We start from the raw sequence: 20,048 nt of genomic DNA on the forward strand, positions 1-20,048 counted from the left end.
ATGGGTTGGGTACAAAGAACACATTGAAGAGGAGGATTGAAATAGAAATAAAGAGGAACTGAAACACCATCACCATAGAAACCAGGGAAAGAAACCAAGGCAGAGATCTTGTTGCCACCTTATGTGCAAGAATGCATGAAGAGGATTAAGTAAGTTCGACAAAAGCAAAAAACAAAATTATAACAAAGAACAATTTGAGTGAAAATATTTTAATGAATTCACAGTTTTTTAACAAAAAGAAATAAATAATAGACATGTACATGTAACGGCTTAGATATGGAGTCTTCAGCTGCTTTATGTAGGAAAATGGGACTGTTGTCTGATTTCATCAGAATTGTTGATATTCTGTATGGAATAAACTGTAAATAAAGGAAATACGTATTATCTTAGATTAGTAAAAAGCACTACTGTATAAGGAGAATTTTTAGCGAGTATTCAATTTTGGCATTATTAGCGAGGGGTGGAGATCGCTGAAATTAGATAATCGCTAACGAATTCATTCCGTATCAAGGATAATAATTATCTTTCTTAGTATTACAAATTTGGTAAAATTACTTCTCGTTAAAAAAAATAAATATCAAATTTAAAGGACAATCACTAAATTTTGACCACGCTAAAATTTCCACTTATACAGTATATGAATTATCGTACCTATTCAATGCAGAAAATACTAAGAAATCTTTAGCTTAAACATTAAGTCAAAACATTGTATTACTCAAATCTTTGAGCATAAGGGTAAAGAAATCTGACTAAGAGTTTTATTTCCATGTTGTGGCCCAGGAAAGATTTTTTATAAAACGTTGGAAATGTCTTCAGAGTAAAATCAAAGAGAAATGTTTCCTTTTTATTTGAAGTATTCTGCAGACCAAATTAAATTATGGTAACTGACTACTTATTTCAATCTGTGATAAATTTTACCTTGTGCTCTTGATATTACAGCTCTGCAGGGAAATCACTTTATGCTTTCTGTTTTCAAACTCCATAAGAGATATTTTATTATCTAAAAAAAATAAAATAACGTTGACTATTTGATTGATTCTTCTTAATTTTGAATCATCTAATTGAGAAGAATGAGTGACCAACACTATATTAATATCTTTTTGCATGTAATGTAAAAGGATAGAACAACTCCACTCCGGTACATTGTTGAAAGATGTTAATAATACTGTAAAATAAAAAGTGCAACATCAACCAAAAAAAAACAACATTTTTATGTCTCTAAACTCAAAATTTCTAAGGAAACAATCAAGCTATTTTCTGAACGTTAATATATTTTTTTTCAAATTTATCCGCCATTATCACATTAGAACTCCCCTCCACTGTTATGTGTGAATGCATGGAATTTCCTACCCCTTGTTTCTTAGATACAGTGACCAATGCACACTGTTGATAGTATGGAATAAATGAATATAGTCGTTAACCTTGGTGTGGGGACAACATAGTTTGAACGAAATAACATTGTGTCTAATTCTAGATTAACTGAATATATTTTTTTTACATTTACTAGAATTCATTTATTCACCTTTATCCTCGTCCAGTTCCCCGAACATCCTTTCAATCAACTGATGCTTGTTTTCTACGTTGTGGTCAAAGATGATGTCAAAATCTGTCATGGTGACCTCCAAGTCGCCATCTTGATCATAGAGGGCATAGTCACAGGGGTTAAGTCTGACACTACTTTCACTTCTATTATTCACCATATACATCACTACGTCAAAGATTTGTAATTTCTAGGGGGAAAAAATTTACACCAAAAGATTTTAATTCTATGAAAGAAATATTTTCCCATAGGATTTAACTGTTTTTAATAATTTTGATTAAGATTTCATCAAATAAGTAATACTTTTCAATCCTTTGGTTTAAATTAAAGAAGGCCTTCTACATGTATACCCAAAATCAAAATCTTTTTTTCTGGACATTGAGAAAAGGATTTTGTATAAAGATATAAATAAATGATGTTTTCTGCTTCCCTTTTAACTGAGGATACATTAAATTCATCCCCCACCCCAAAAATATGTTCAAAGACAACTAAGTGATGAAAAAAAAATCACTGATTTTTACTAAAGTGAGTAAAATACATGGCAGTAAAGTGTTTATTAAATTTATCTTGGCTTATTAAAATGTTAATTATGCTTCTGTTGTTCACACATCTAACAATATACTGTAAATTTTGTCGTTTTATCTTAGATCTTCGATTTAATTCCTCTTACTATATGAAAAATACCAAACCGTGATTTGGGAGTTGTCGCTTAGTCAATTAAAAGATCAATCTTAAATGAAAATGTATATAAAAGAGCCACGTACTCGAAGTTTGAATTATAAGTAGGTTTCAAGGGATACTGCATTATTCTCCTCTCGACAATAGGAAGCGAAAAATATAGAAGTAAATCAGAAAAATGTAGCTTTTCTTCAGCTTAGTTCTTACTATTGAGCGTTGCTTTCGTCTTCCCCATTTAAATGTGACCTTGACCTCGGCTTTCCATCCACCATTGTTTGCACTCAAGCCTCCTGACACGCTCCATTGCGAAAACGTTTGATCAATGACCAAAAGACAAACAAGCAGAGAGGATATCAACAGAGACTTCATCTATATATTAACAAAAGAGTTGTCGTTACTTCTAAGTCACTCCATAAAGCAAGGGTTTTAAAGGAAGATGATTACATACATATTGGTGCAACAGTCTTCATAATTGCTCTTTAAAAGATGGCTTTCATATTACAGCTATTTCCAATATTGACAGAAACTGTTGCTAATAGACTTAAAATACAAACATAGACTTATACTACAAAATATGCATAGACTCTTTTAAATTATTTATTTTTTAATATTCAGAAAGTAGCGTCAAAGGTACAAATAAAACAGAATTTTATTGACCAATATAAAAATAAAGTCTAAGAGTTTTTCGGCCAATAATTGATGAACTGAGGAGGCATTTCCTAATGGAAAGAAAATGTTAAGAACGCATGTTTATCACAGAACATAAATAAAAATACAGCATATCTCTCATTTATAATAAAAGGGATGAGACGATTATGTCAGTTATTTGACTAGAAGATATTTCTTTTAAATTACATTTTACTGATATATGCTTTCCTTTATGATCTGAGTTTTTATCCACGATTTATATCCCCCCCCCCTCATATATGTATAGAAAAATACTGTAGAAAGAGTTGAAGACAGTTTTTGACTATTTATTCTAAGAAGTGTTTCTGTCAATATGCAATGAAAAAGACTACAAGGGCTGTGCAGAAATTATTGAGATATTTATTCTACCTTTAGAGAAGAAAGAGATCAGTTCTTGAAAACTCAATACTATATTTTTTCAGAACAAATAAGACACATGGGCAAAATTGCTGGTAAAAATCATTATTAGATAAGTCCAGTGAAATTACAAACTTGCATCAACGACAATTGGAAACATGGGATGAAATATGAAGATAACGAACAGTATTCAATCTCGAAAGTCCAATGAAACGATACAAATTTGGAGCAGAGCAAACACGGACCTCAAAATTTAAAGATGGGATCAGGTGCCATAGAGGAGTGAGCATCCCCTGCCGACCGGTCACCCCCCCCCCCCCCCCGCTATGATCGGGAAACAAAAACCGGAAAAATCCGTAGACAGTTCAGTGTATATTTGATTTTATGAACAAAGTAAAATAATTTATGACAACAAGATTAGATATAAGTATTTTTTTGTGTTTATGTCATATTGTTTATTTAACTTAAGCATCTAGAGTTTACGCGTATTGATTACCGGAAATAAAACATGACTAAATGCGAATAAATTTTAGCTGTCAACTGCAGTTAACTCTGCATCATTCTGCATACCTCGGAATGCGCGCTTTTAGCTGTTTTTTTTTTTTTTTTTTTGTTTTTTTTTTTTTTTGTAGATGTCGCCCTGGGTTTTTCCAGGGGTCTGCATCGTGCGCGGCATTCCTTGATTTGGCTTCTTGCTGCAAGGACGATTTAAATCCCACCCACTGACCTCCCTTTTTCTGTCAGAAACTCTAGATGCTTTTGTTCTTAGATGGCAACATTATTTATCCCCACCTTTGCGAATCTATGTCATTTATTCAATTATATCAAATGATGCATTTTTTTTAAAATGCTAATTATATACTATTCAATAATTTGAGTAATGTACGTTTGTGAATAAATGACCTTTTCACACAATATGGGTCTTTTGTCTATTTTACGTAAAAAAAAGCTCGGACTCTGGCTGTTTTTAATGTAGAAGTACATTGGTTGGCATAAGAATAAGTTCAGTGTATAAATAATGGCCTAACAATAAGTATGCATCACGGGTTTCGCCAGTTATGCAAATTATCCCACGTTTCCAACTATCGTTGATGCCCTGGCATACCCAACAAACTATTCAGTGAAACCTTTAACATTCTCTGGGTCAATCATGAAAAATACATAATAGTACAAAATTCAAGATTTTGAGACTGTCTCTGGCACACCTATCATCTTTACATTAATGGGTAATTTAAAAGAAAAAAAATATTTAATGCTTTGATATATTTTGACATTAACTTTATTTAAACTTTGATTTGTAAGGAAAATATTCAGCACAGCTCAATAATTTCCGAAGCCCTCGTATCCGAGCACTTTCTTACCTCAAATGAAATTTTCTTTTAGAGTGGAGAAAATGATGTTCCATGTGATTTTGGTGTACAATATTTATATCACGTTTAGATAGGTTGGGTTTTGACGTTTGCAATTTAATTGAAGGTTGTCACAAAACAATAACACAATACCATACATTGTTCATAATTATGTTGATTTTGAAAATCGTTAACTTTCCGTAAACATCATGACGCACTTTTACTGAGGTAAATTTAAAGAATATTCCAAAAGAAACCTGATGACATTCTTTTGTAAAGGATACGGCGTTTAACTGAATAGCCCTTTTTAAAGTTCTAAGTATACGACAAGTTGCAGTATACGACAGAAGAAGGCCCATGCTTATTTATAGTGATGTGACAACTGAAACAAGTAAAAATACTTTTATGAAAATTCAATATGGTATACGTATCATTGGGAGGTACAGTCAAAGCATGGACCTCAGTAGGCATCTTACACCACTCCTGGAGGCTTTGTGTACATACTCGTGTCTACAGACGTAATGCTAGCTAAACAGAAGCTGTTTTGCCCGGGGCATCCCCATTCAACATTGTTGAAGGTGGTATAAAAGTCTTTCAATTGTTATTGTGTACATGTACGTGCTTTTAGGATCACACAAAAAATTTTCCGCACCTATGCGGTTTACTTGCGTAAAACTCAAAAGTACATATCAATAATAAATTAATCGTATAATTAAGATTGTGTCTGTTATTTTTTTTCCTATGAACAGATTGCATGGAAGAAGCAGCACGTATATTCGTATGGTGTTAGTTTCAGTGTGAACATTTATTATGATTTTATTTACATATTTATTCTTAAAGGAGGATTTGATTCCAGATTGATATCAAAATGGGATATCGTCTAAAACAAGAATTGACACTGTGTAAAAGACACATGGCGTGCTGTGCAAGGAATGATCTGATCTTTGAAGACCAAATGGAAACGGAATTAATGAAAATTTGATTAAAAATTCAAAATCTGGCTGAAAGGATCAATAAAGCTGAAGATTGTTTTAAAAAGAGGAGAAGAACGTCTGCTCGAGTTATCAAGATATGATGACAGCCATTATTTTCATCAACAAGGTCTACACAGATCATAACAGTAAAGCTCATTTCTTTACGAAGAAAAGGAAGAAAAGATTAGGCATTCTCCTATTCAAATTCTGTAATCATTTTTTTTTAATTTTGGGCATTAATGTAAACACACATGAACCAGTGTATTTCCTTTAAAATCAAAGATGATTAACAAATTTGTGCTCAGAAAAGCTACGTGTGTTAATAGTTTATTATCAAGTGTATATAAGACCATACTATGATTCGACATCTTCTATTTAAGGACACATATTACGAGCAAAATATTGATACATTGCTTGCTACATAAATGTGCACCTAATCTGATTGTAAATGATGCAAATATAAAATTTCTAGAAATTCTTAAAAATTTTAAAATATGCATACTTTCTTTGATGTTCAAAATTCCTCTTTCTGTGCCATCACCCTTATAAATCTACTTTCTTTTCACTTAACGGCAAATAATTGAGAAAACTCATCGTAAAATAATAAACTTTAATTGATTAAACTTCTTCAATTTATTTATATAAACACAGATTTTATTTCCATTTGTTCTTAAGAAGTAAGTAGTTTATTTTAGCCCTGACGTACATGCAAGAGGAAAATTTTGATCTGAAAAAAAATTATGAATTGACAGCAAAAGCGTTGCATTATAAAGAAGTGATATTGTTGTTTATGTTATCCTAAACACAATCCAAATCAAAAAGAGAAAATCAAAATTCCTTTTTTTTTACCCAGTTTTTACAATCTGAAGTCATTTTGATTTGAAAAACCTTATATGTGTCTGGACAAGTTCACTTTATGGTGTGTTTTTTTTTTAGGTTTTGAGGAACGTTCCTCTCTATACATAACAAATTACTTGTTACAATAAGGTATTTGAGGAACGTTCCTCTCTCTTATAAACTCGCATTTTTAAATATCACGAATCTTACCACATCAGGCAGAGAGAGGAACGTTCCTCTCTCTTATAAACTCGTATTTTTAAATACCATATGAATCTTACCACATCAGGCAGAGAGAGGAACGTTCCTCTCTCTTATAAACTTGTATTTTTAAATACCTCATGAATCTTAACACATCCGGCATTTGAGGAACGTTCCTCTCTTAAGTTCACATATCTGTACACACCTAATGAATGATCAAACATAAGGCATTCGAGGAACGTTCCTCTCTGAAATTTACCTATATCTTTAAACATCTTATAGACATTCATATGCAAGGAACGTTCCTCTCTCAGATTTCTATCTGTTGATACCTTATTCATAAAGTTTATTACAGCAGGCATTTGAGGAACCTTCCTCTCACAAATGGTTGCATTGCTGTTGAGTACTATATCTTGTAAAGCTTAAGACTTGCATTTGAGGAACGTTCCTCTCTCAAGTTCACAAATCTGTAGACAACTCATGCATGATCAACATCAGGCATTTGAGGAACGTTCCTCTCTCAAATTTTCCTATATCTTTAAACATCTTACACTGCATGTTTACGTATGACACATTGGAGGAACGTTCCTCTCTATGCATGCATAAAGCATTGAAGGAACGTTCCTCTTTAGTATATGAAATGCAGTACATATTTGTGGAAACTTTTTTTTTTGTTTTTTATCCACAAACACTATAAAAAATATATATATGGAAAGTCATTTTGACATTTTAAAAAAGTATATTTCAATAAAGTTATGTTAAAGCAGTATATCAATCATGCACAAAGAAATATTTGACTTAAGTATAAGTATGTGCAATGTACAGTATACATGTATCAACACGAATTCAAGGGACTTGGATGACATATGATGCATTTGAGATTAGTTCTAGGAAAATTATTTGCAGAACAAATGAAAGGGCTTCCATATTTAATATATTTAAACTCCAAAATCCCCAAAATAATCTTCCTCTCTGAATAATTGTTCTGTCATTGCACACATTTTCAAGAACATTTAAAATTCAACATGATGTTAAAACTTATTACAAGAATTCCAGTGTTTTGTTCTACTTGATTTATTGTATGTTTAAACTATTCAATGTTGTAACAAAAACTCTTGCCTTAAGTACATACTAGTATATTAGGAAGTTTAAAGTGCCATAGTTACAAAATACAATTCAGGAACTTCAAAATTTTCATTACTACTTCTAGAAAGCATTTCAAACAATATGCTACCCTTTTCACTGAATGGCATTCACATTACTTTCTACAATGTCTACCTGGGATAACACCCATGGTTTTTTAATTTTAAACCACGAAACTAAACCATTTCACTGAGGATCACCATGGTTCTTTCTCAGTTACATCTTCCTTTATACCGGTAATAGGGAGAAAACCTGTATCCAATTCCTTGGTCTCCAAAGGTTCATAATTGCTTTTTTCATCAACAAATTCTTTAGCGTCATCATCTGTTGGAAAAATGTCACATTCAGTATCACATTTTAAAATTTGAATAAAGTACATGTAATTAATTAAGGGACCTCCAGATTTTCAAAATTGTGATTTAAAGATAAAGTAGCAGAGATAGAATATTAGAAAATATTTGTATAGTGGTAATAAGATTATGTATGATGCCTCATCTAAAATGAGATTTAAAAAAACAGTGAAAAATGGAGAACATGGATTAAAATTTTGAAATTTTATTTGCTATGAATTATGAAAATACATGTATAATCTTGAAAAACAAAAGGTAATGTTCTCAGAGAAGTGTTTATTTTGTGAGGTCTTAATTGAGACCCATACTCCTCACATAATAAATTATCTTTATTCATCCTTTTCTTTGAAATAGATATTGTATCTTAGACATCACATTAGAATCTCTCTCACAAGTTTTAATTTGTTATCTGTTATATATGATAATAATTATAAGGTCATAATTTGGAAAAGTTTCATTTATCCTTTTCCGAAGAAAAGTGCAGCTGTCAAATTTTATTTCATGAGTTTTATATATGTATTCTACTTTAATTTACAAGAACTTACTTTAATTCTGATTCTCATTTTTACTTTGCATTAGTAACCTTTCAGATAAACTTCAAAAACTGAAATCTGTGTCTTTATAAAAATGAAGTATTGACTCTATAGTGATTTGTCTTTTAACACCCCCCCCCTTCTCCAGATCATTCTTTATACAACTGATTTTGACATACTGCTCATGCCCTGTTCACAGATTACTTGATATCAATCACTGCCAATCATATATGCTAGGGAAACATTATGAAATTTGCCTTAAACCACCTCTTGCAACTATATCCCCTATCTATCCCCTGAGACTGCAGGGGGACAGGCTTCATGGACAGTGAAGACCAGTGCTGATAATATGATGATATCTGATTACTTGCTGAAAGTTTATATCAGTCAGGGTCTAATAATAGATAAAGATCTGCAGTTAGAAGATCGAAGCAGTTAATTAAGAGAATTTAACATTCTGTAATTGAACTGATTAGACAATTTCAATTCCAACTCCTTAAAAATTAGGATAATGTCAATATATTTAAAAAGACAAAAGGAATGTAGGTAATGTAGCTTACAATTGCAAGTCATTAGGGCAGAATTTAATTCTTTTTAACTAACTAAGAGTTTGTTTTTTTTTGTTTTTTTTTTAAATTATTTTTCCCACTTAAATTCTTAATCAGAAACTATATTTCCACACTGCTGTTTTAATTGTCCTTTGACACGAAGCAATCATAGTATACTATATTGTATCCCTAGTAAAACATTTTAAAAAATAACCTGCTTATTAAAGCACAGATAATATATATTAAGGCCCATAGGTGGCAGTTATCCTAAAACACGAAATCAAATTGCCAACTGGTGACAAAAATTAAAGCACTGCAGCTTTTCTTAGCTATGCTTAGCACTTTAAAAAATTGAAGTATTCCTAGATAGCAAATCAAACAGCATTCTATGTTCAATGTATAGAAGTATATATTCCCAGTCCCTTAGGTTAATAGTGCTCTTATTGGTAAAACATTACACAATTCAGAGCAATCTTTAAAAATAAGATAGATATAAAATTCATAGATAGCATAAGAATACTTATCATTTGGCCTCAAAAAAGTGTTTTACATTTTACATTATCTTAACCTTGTAAGTGTGGTAGATGTAACTGTTAATGACTACAATGATATAATTAGGTAATAAGGTCTTGACCGCAAATCAAGTTGGCTGGATTGGGAGAGGGTATCAAGTTTTGACATTTATTGCCGAGTTTCAGAACAGGATAAATATCGGAATAAATTGCAATGTTCACTGCCAGTTATTAGAAGTCAGCGAATTGGGCAGTTCCAATACTGAGTGCAGAATTTCTGTTCAATGAATAGTTTCTAAGTCACATCCTTTATGTAAACTGTTACATGGTAATACAAAATTAAACTTTGTAAGAAACTTTGGACATCATTTTTGTGTCGCCTGCATAGCAGAGCGTCACTTTGGGATCACTTTACCCGGCGTCTGTTTGTCTGTCCATCCATCCGTCCGTCTGTCACACCTTATATCTCGAGAACTGTAAAAGGTAAGGATTTCATATTTTGTACATGTATAGTTTTGCACGATGGCTTTTGTATTTTACAATGGTTACTGACCTCCTGACCCTTGAACTTGACCTTTGACCTACTTTTCAAAATAGTTCACAGTGCCAATATTCAACTTATTTTTGACATTTAAGAGCTAAGTCTAGGCTCTTTAGCATAAGCACTGTTTATGATAAAATATTTTTAAAAAATACCAGCGTAACAGTCCACTTGACCTTGACCTTTGACTTTCTTTGCAAAATATACTGCAGACGGTTTAAATTAACTTATGTCTTTTGAATTTAGAGAGACAGGGATTTGATAATTAGCATTTATACATGTTGACAGTGTACTTTGACACTGTATGATATACACTAACCACAAAAACTGAAATTTTTAAAGTACTATGAAAATACATCGGGATCGGTATTCCAAAATGGATGATGTAGACTGACAATTGCGGTAATGACAGACTGAAGTCTCTTTTGAAGGACACGGTGTTGTTTGAGATAACTAATGATAAATAATTATTTTTAATAATTTAATTTTTTCTAATATTCATTTTAGCTTTGAGGGGTTGGAGATATATATTTCTATTTGATTGTTAGACTCCATGGCAATCCGTCTTACTATCCATGGATTTTTTTCTTTGCCGCCAAAAATGCATGAACTATAATCGCGGCTATAGTAGCAAATAAGTAGCTGACCACTCTTGCATTTATTAACATCTTCAATGAAGCTAAAAGCAGGCGACACATGCCTTCCTTGGAACACTCTAGTTTAAAAAATACAAAAAGAAAAAAGAAAGAAAAAAACAACCATAAACATATGTATATCAGTCATTTGTAAATGACTAAATAATGATTATTTAAAAAAAAAAATAAGGGCCATTTAAGTAACTTTAGATGTAACATATATATTAACTATCATCACTAAAATCATCACAAAAAAATAGCAAGAGGAGAATGATATATGGTCTACATGTTTGTTTGTTTGTTTGTTTGTATGTTGTTTAACGTCCCTCTCAATATTTTTTCACTCATATAAGAATGCCTGTACTATATACACATTCAAAGCAACATGAGAAATTAATATTTGTAAAACGTGAAAACAACATCGCCTGATCCAGAGGGGGGAGAAAAAAATCCACATTTCCTCTGGAATACTTTCAAAAATATGTATTGATTTAGAAGATTCTATAAAATTAACATTTAAAGAATATTTTGTACTGAGTAATACAATCATTCTGTGTTATTTACTGGATATCGATCTAGCCCCCCCCCCCCTCCCCTCTCCTCACCTATTTCCCCTTTTCCAAATTGCTAGATCCGATTCTGTCTCAGTGATTTATTGGCAAGTTTGCAGAAACAAACAAAGAAATTAGGATACACTGTATCTAGGATTGCAGAGTGGGTCATTTGGGATTGATAATCTAGTGATCAGCTACAGCAAGATTAACAGCCCATGTTATCTGTAAAATTACAGGTCAATTTATATAGCCTTTGTCTTATCAGCTTTCATTATGGAGAAATGATATTGGAAGATTTTCTTTAACTCTTTTAAATCATCAAGAAATCTCTTTATGGCTTGACAAGTGCTATAAAAATAAATTAAGATATTTATTCAATGGTCATAAGAACCTTTGTATGCATATCAAGCATGTGATGTACATGTAAGCATGATCCTCTTCAATTTTTTTTTTACTTCTTTTTACATAATGAATAAATAAATACAGAATCGTGGTTATAAGCATCGAATGATGTGAGTATCGATTAGTTAAACTGTTACTCAGAATTGAGTATTCAATTAGAAACAACATTATTATTATTTTTATTAGGTACTGATAACACGTATTTAATTTTTTTTAATTGTGATTTTTTAGCATTTATGATGTCTCTCAAACATATAATATACTTAGTTGAGAATTATGATGTTGTTAGTGTGAGTGATGAAAACAATTATTTTACACAATCTTGTCAAGTATATTCCCTTATGTATGCTACCTGCAGCAGACTTTTTTCAAAGAGTACGTTATTGAAGATTTAATTGGATTTGTCTTTTTTCCAAAACATTTCAAGTAAACAGTAAGCAAAACTATCAAGAACAAGTTTCTATATGGCTGAGTAAGATCTTTGACAAAGTCACTGTTGCTGGTAATTAAAGAACAACACTTGATTCCAATCTAAGTACTAATTCATACACAGATAAGCTTAATTAAATACAAAATAGCAGAGTTATACGTAATGATATCTTGGGAAAGTGTTAACAATTGACCAGTGAACACTATGTGAAGCCGTGAAGCCGTTTAGTATCGGGGATGTATAAACAAACTACAGGGCTCTGTTTAGTTTAAACACATTACTTCTGTGACATTATTCCCCTGAGCCTGGGTGAATTGGCATGCTCTGCTTTCTAACTCCACTGAAATTAACAGTGCTGAGCACCTAGTGAAGCACGGATGACATATGGATGGAACTGGGTGAATCATAGCTTTAGCTTTTTCTTTATCAAATCAATGTTTGATAAAAGAAAGCAAATACAGCTTTACTTTAAAAATACTGGGTCTTTCCAAATAATTCAAAATGCAAGAAAAAAAATTGAAAAATCTTTTGGAAATAATGTACCTCTTGAATACATGTACATGTCAAGTCAATCCATTTTACAAAAATATTATACGAAGAAAAAACTCTACTATGTTTATTATAAATATTATTAAAATGTTATATAGGAGTTCAGTGTTTTTAATGGGAGATGGGCAATCTTTTTAAGGAGAAAAATATCAATAAGAATTATTATCAATTTTACTTTTGGAAAACAAATGTCAAAAGTGGTGTCCCAACACAAAAAACTCCTACTAATTTACATGGGTTAGGTATTTTGACTGCATAACATTATCATGAACAACATGAACAAGGAGTGTTATTTCCCAAAAACGTTTATTGTTTAGGCATCAGTTTTCTTATTAAAAATATTTGTGTGTGTGATGTCTTTTTTATGTGGATGTGTTTTTTAGGGCTGTATTAATATATCGAATAATCAATACGTATCAATATTTAAGAATATACCGTATCAAAAAAAGAACTTCCAATACATATCGGACAGGCAGATTTTCTTATAATTCTGTGGAAAAAGTTGGGAATTTCAATCACCAAAGGTTATATTTTTCACTGTTTTGAATTAAAATTGATCAATAATGATATAATCATTAAGGAGATAGCACATCTTAGATAAATTTATTACAAAATACATAGACAACATAGGCGTCGGAACTGGGGGGGGGGGGGGCTAGGGGGGCTAAGCCCCCCACTTTTTTTGCAAAGATAGACATAATATAGGCATTGAAAATTGGGGCTTACCTTTTTTCGTTGCGTTACCCCCCCCCCCCCCACTTTCAATTAGCCACCCCACTTTCAGTTTGCTTCTGACGCCTATGGACAACTTTATTTAGCATGTTTTTTTCACATTCATTAAAAGTTTGAATTTGATGTGTAATTTGTTATGACAGTGAGACAAGAACTTCGAAATGGGATGTAAAACAATTAGTTTTTATAAAATTCATACATTAAATGAATTATAAGACTTCTTTTATAGACTTGTTAAAGAATCCAATATATCGGATATCACATAATAAAATATCGTATCGTATCAATTTTTTTTTTTTTTTGATCAATACTAGTGTTTTTCTTAAATCATGGACATGGACCCCCCTCCACCCCAACAAAATAAATAAATAAAATAAAAACAAGCAGTCTCATTGCTGCTATGCACAACATTTGAAAACATGCACTGGATGTCATAGAATTTCTAATTTTCTCAATGATAATTATGACTACATACTTGATTTGTTTAGGATCCTTCTCTCAGTAATGAACTGCTACTGCAACAGGTGTCAAGACCGGATAGAATACACTGAAACCAAAGGCACATTAGTTTATTTATCAAAGCAATAAATTTCTCATTCATAATTTACTGTTATTTAGAAGTGTCTAATCTAGCATTTCAATAGGCTATAATAACTTTGACAAAGTTATCGATTAAATTTTTTATTTCCATTTTTTATGCAAACAATACATGGTATACATAAAGATTTATCATACATTTAAATAAATATTTGCATATGTACCTTGATACATCCTTAATAGTGAGGGACTGCAACATCCTGTTTTTATCCAGCAAAGTAGTTTTTCTGTTTCATGACTATTCTCAAAGTTGACATTGAGAACATGGGTTTGCTATGTTTGAGAGATCCACATGCCCAAAGTCTGATAACACACCCACAATCATTTCAGTGTGGAGTGTCTTGATTGACATTTCTTCAAATAGTGGCACCGTGTTTCCATTCAGTAGGTCAATTGCACATGAAAAGCTTGCTTTAATTGACTAGCAGGAATAGTATTCATCAGAAGACAATGTACTGTAGCTTGATTGAATGGGGAATTAAGAAATGGAGAAATTGACACTGATATACCTGTGTATTATAATTGTGATACGGACAAATAATTATTCTTGTTCAAGCACTTGATGTATGCGATGAAGATTTGTATGAACAAACCGGGCCGGGATACATATCAGTAGAGACACATCTTTGTAATATTATTTGATTTTCCAATAAATGAGTGGATGTTCAACCGAATAGAATTGATTGGTCATTTACATTTCATTGTTATATTTCTTTTTATAATTTCTACATGTATGTTTTATACGGCAGCTTTATATCAAATCGGTGGTAAATTTATATGTGTTCAGGAGAATACAGTATAACTTTTTGATTGATTGATTGTTGTAGTTCTGTATGTCTCTTGGAGGAAAATTTCACTTGTATGAGAGGTCACCTGATGCTGGTGAAGGCTTCAAATTTAGACCTTTACTTATTCACATGATACTCAGGGCAATTGAGCAGTGAAGGTTCTCTGGCGTGCAAACACCTCAGACATGGTGCGCCCGTTCGAGGTCTCATTTGAAAGACCTGCAACTTAAACTTCAAAGTACCAAACATTTTGTGAAGGAACAGTTTCTACCTATATTCCTTTTACCGGTATCATTTTTGCAACCAGGGCACAAACCCGAGATCACAGAGAGACTTATCGAGCTATATGAGAGTACTTTACACACACTGTATTCTCTCTCAGTTCCCTTTACCATATGAAATTAAGGCTCATAAATCATGACCGCATTTTGCTTTACTTAAGTTGCAGGTTTGCATCTTAATAATAAAATAATAAATGATGTTTATAATTACAAGCAATATGTGCAAATGCAGGATTTTTTTTTCAAAGGGGGGGGGGGGGTGTTCCACACCTTTACACAAGAATGTACATGTAGGCCCATAAACATAGCTCTTTTTCAGTGTCCCCTTTCCTACAAAAAATATCTATTAATTCATAAGTTAACGGGAATCTTTATTGATAGATGGAAACGTATCATATGATTGGCACATCACTCAAATAATGATATACATTTAAAATATTTCTTTATACTTGATCCAGAAGAATTGCCAAATGAATGGTGAACCATGAATGAAACATGTCATGCTGTACAGGAAATGCAAATTGATATGAATCTTTGCACTCTGCCGCTTTAAAATTATTGTGGTAAAAATGCATAAAAACCACCACATTTACAAAAATGGTTACAAATTCATCAATTCTCTACCTTCTCAAAAAGCATCACTTAAAGAATCCCATATACTTGAAGACACATTGACCAACATCTTTTTCTCAGTTTCCTACAAACTATAATTTTTTTAATAAATTTTAAGCAGACAATATCTTTCTTTGTCCAGAGAAGTTTCATCCTTGAAGTTTGATCTTGTGATCTTAAATTCAACAGGAGTCATCTATTCCTTAGGGGATACCAGCGTACTTTCCTCAAATCCGCTGTTTTCATATATAAAGAGTTAAAATTTAAAATGGGAAGAGGAACGTTTCTCAGATATGTTATGTGTTCAGGCTTATGAAGCCAGTGTCTACAGATAGGAGAGGAATGTTCCTCTTAATGCCAGTGTGACCAAATAGGAGAGGAACGTTCCTCTTATGAAGCCAGTGTGAACGGATAGGAGAGGAACGTTCCTCTTATGAAGCCAGTGTCAACAAATAGGAGAGGAACGTTCCTCTATGAAGCCAGTGTCAACAAATAGGAGAGGAACATTCCTCTATGAAACCAGTGCCAACAAATAGGAGAGGAACGTTCCTCTTATGAAGCCAGTGCCAACAGTTAGGAGAGGAACGTTCCTCTTATGAAGCCAGTGTCAATAGGAGAGGAACGTTCCTCTTATGAAGCCAGTGTCAATAGGAGAGGAACGTTCCTCTTACGAAGCCAGTGCCAACAAATAGGAGAGGAACGTTTCTCTTATGAAGCCAGTGCCAACATTTAGGAGAGGAACGTTCCTCAGATTCATTGGGTTCAGATTCATGTATATATTGTTAATATTTTAAAATGAGAAGAGGAACGTTCCTCAAATGTTCAGTGTATTTAGATTGATGTTTGTTGTATCATTGATTAGAATTGGTAGAGGAACGTTCCTCAAATATAATCTGTATTAGGGTTCATGGATATAGTATGTATTATCAATTGAAATTGATAGAGGAACGTTCCTCGTGTAGCATTGTATATATAAACACATATTTATTATAAGCAATCTGAAATAAAAGAGGAACGTTCCTCAAATACAGTTTTTGTGCATAGAACTAAGGAGACACGGGGAAGATTTCTGATGAAGAGGAACGTTCCTCTCTTAAATTGCACTCAAAGTGGCGAATTTCCCAAAAAGCTCCCTTGTAGAGGCTCACTTATTGACTTTTACACCATTTTCAACTTCAGATTTGAAAAATCAGGTTTAAAAAAGGAATTTTGATTTTCTCTTTTTGATTTGGATTGTGTTCCTAGTAAATATTAATCTAGCTACCTTGCTGACACATTTATTTGACAAGTCATATGACAGGTAAATAAACAACTTGATGCATAACAGAAAGCCGCTCCAATTTGTTACAAGCCCTTATTAACTGTTTAATGCAATAGTTTTCACAAATCACGTTCTCTGATAACAGGAAGGACAACAATATGAATTATCTTTATACTAGTGATTATTCCTCTTTTCCTTTCTAGTTCTAGATTGTTATTTAAAAGTGTTTTTCTGTTAAAGATTTTGTACGTGAAATTCTTCATCAAATAACAATGAAAAGAAATTCATTGTTTTACTATTATAAATTTTGTGCATATAATGTGGAGCTTATTTGTCCTTTTTACATAATTTGGCTCCATTTTTCTGTTTGCATAAATTATAGTAAAGTTATTCACAAAATCATATAATCTATTTTAATTATCTTTCTTTATTTTATATCGGGTCTTTTTTTAATGAATTGATTAAATATGTACCATATGTACTACTGTTTCTCGTGTCTACTTTGTCTGAATGTATTAATAATATCAAATGGATGTGTCATGTATGGCACTTTCAAAATGTTTGTTTTAAAATTCTAACACTTCTAAGTTCTGTTTGGTAAATAAATCGCCAAAGTAATGAGACAATAGTGTGATATTCATGCATGTATATTTTTAAACCTTGGCAATCTTTGATGAATAATCAACAAATACATGTAAATGATAGCTTCCAACAGACATGCATTTCTTTGAATTCATGTCTTTTTTTTTCATTTCTTTAATGAGGTGGCAGTAAAGGTTGAATGATGTAATAAGGAAATGGTTGAATTCTTTTTTATTTCTGTTACATTTTGTCAGTATCACACGCCCAAGAAAATGAAAAACGTCATGTTGTTTTCCTCAACCAAATGTTGCTTTATGAGAAAGCTTCCGCGTTCCATTGACAGACGATTTACCATTCAGTTCAACTTATATTTACTAGCTGAAAATCACATCGGGAAAAGTGAGAAGCCTTGAAATTTATAAACATTTTTTACATTTTTTCCCCTCAAAATAATTTATGAGTTTATTTAAAATAGGTGTCATTGTTCAATCTAAATGGATTTGAATGCTCTTTAAATGTCAAATGCAGAGAACGGACAGTTTTATAGACGCCTACGGTTGCAAAACTGTAACAAAGTGATTTTTTATAGAATTGAGTGAAAACAGGTCTAGCTGTTTGAATAAAACTCCAACCATCATGACATCAACTGCAGACTTTTTCACTCGAAAGTTGATATGCATACAGATTTTTTTTAAAAAAAAAAATCACTTTATGCCACAATATAATGCCCTGAAATTAAATTTGAGGTTAGTTATTCTTTCATATTCAAATTGAATGACGTCCTTTTTATTATATCAGATCTCTGGATTCAGAAATGCACAGGGAAAATGAGAAGGTAACATTATTAAAACAGAAAGAACAAGGTACGGTTTCAATACAAATCTTGCCCTGTGTTTTTCTTAAAAATAAAAGTGATGTAAAAAATTAAAACTCATGCTTTTTGAATTATGGAAATTCCATGCAGAAATATCATACAATTTTTTTTTTCTCACATGACCTTCCAAATGCTAATTGTGACGTCATAAACTTGTGCATTTTCCCGTATTTTCTTAAAAAGTTGCAGAAGACACCAATTTTCAATGGTATTTTCTTTCAGATAATATTGTCCACAGGCATCGCCCACAAAGATTTTGAGATATGTGATTTTTCAAAGAATTTTACACAACATATCTAAAAATTAATGTGGGCAACGGCTGTGGACACTATTTTCTGAAGGAAAATAACCTTTGAAATGGGTCATTTTGAGGCTTTTTCTGTTTAAAATAGAGAAATGCATCAAATTAATGACGTCACATATCCAGAATGGTACTCCATCATGCTATATTCTTTCCTGATTTATTACAGTCATATACTCAACTAATATTTAAGCCAGTTTCAAAACTTTTTGAAAACATTAGAATTTTAGGGCACAATAAAGCTAAAACCATACCTTCTTCTTTTGTAAATGTAAATGAAGAGTAAAGGATGATTCCGAGGTTAGAGCATTTTATTATTTTTACATAAGGGATTTCGATGGCTATATGCTTAACCCTCACATGTAGGTTATGGTTAAATGCATATACAGTAAATGTATGAAACATGAAATATTGTTTCTGTTGCCTGTACAGATAAACAAGCGTTTTGGAAAAAAATGCTCAAATTCTTTTGTATTTGCATCTCTTTCTGCCACGTTTCTTTGAATCAGTAGTATATTTTCTAAGTCTGAATTGGAAGGAGGAACGACTTGTCAAATGAAGATTTACTATGTTCCCAGAAATTTTTTTAAAAAATTTTGAGCGACATAATTTTTAAACACTATATCGCACAATATTTCTAGTTTGATATCAGATTTCTATCAAAGGACGTTTTTCTCTCTTATGTTATTTGCCATTTTTGTGAATTACGTATTTTTTACTTTGTATACCTCCTGTCAATTGCCCAGGATAGAATGTTTATTATACGATGCTTATTATCAAATCGGCACAGGGAAAGAGTTGGTTGACTTAGAAAAGTCCATTTTTATTTTGACTTTCTTTGTCTTATTTAGCAGATATTTACATCCTAACGAACAATAACTTTTATACGTTACTGATGTTATACGTTATACGAATGTTCCGTCTACCTGAACAATACATAAGACTCACGGCAGATGTGACCGGTCAACAGGGGATGCTTACTACTCCTAGGCACCTGATCCCACCTCTGGAATCTTCAGGGGTCCGTGTTTTATGCCCTCTTCACAGAGTTGTATTGTTTGTGGGTTTTTGAAACCCATTGGTCGCCTTTTTTCGTTTAGCTCATTGATTGTTGTCTTTATACATGTTACCCAAGAATGTACATCACAACGAACCTGTAAAATTTCACTTTTCCATAAGCATAGATCTTCACCAATAAAA

This window comes from Saccostrea echinata, unplaced genomic scaffold (genome assembly GCF_033153115.1).
Source record: "Saccostrea echinata isolate AGI-Se365-2 ecotype Australia unplaced genomic scaffold, CSIRO_AGI_Sech_v1 ptg000033l, whole genome shotgun sequence".
Classification (NCBI taxonomy): Eukaryota; Metazoa; Mollusca; class Bivalvia; order Ostreida; family Ostreidae; genus Saccostrea; species Saccostrea echinata.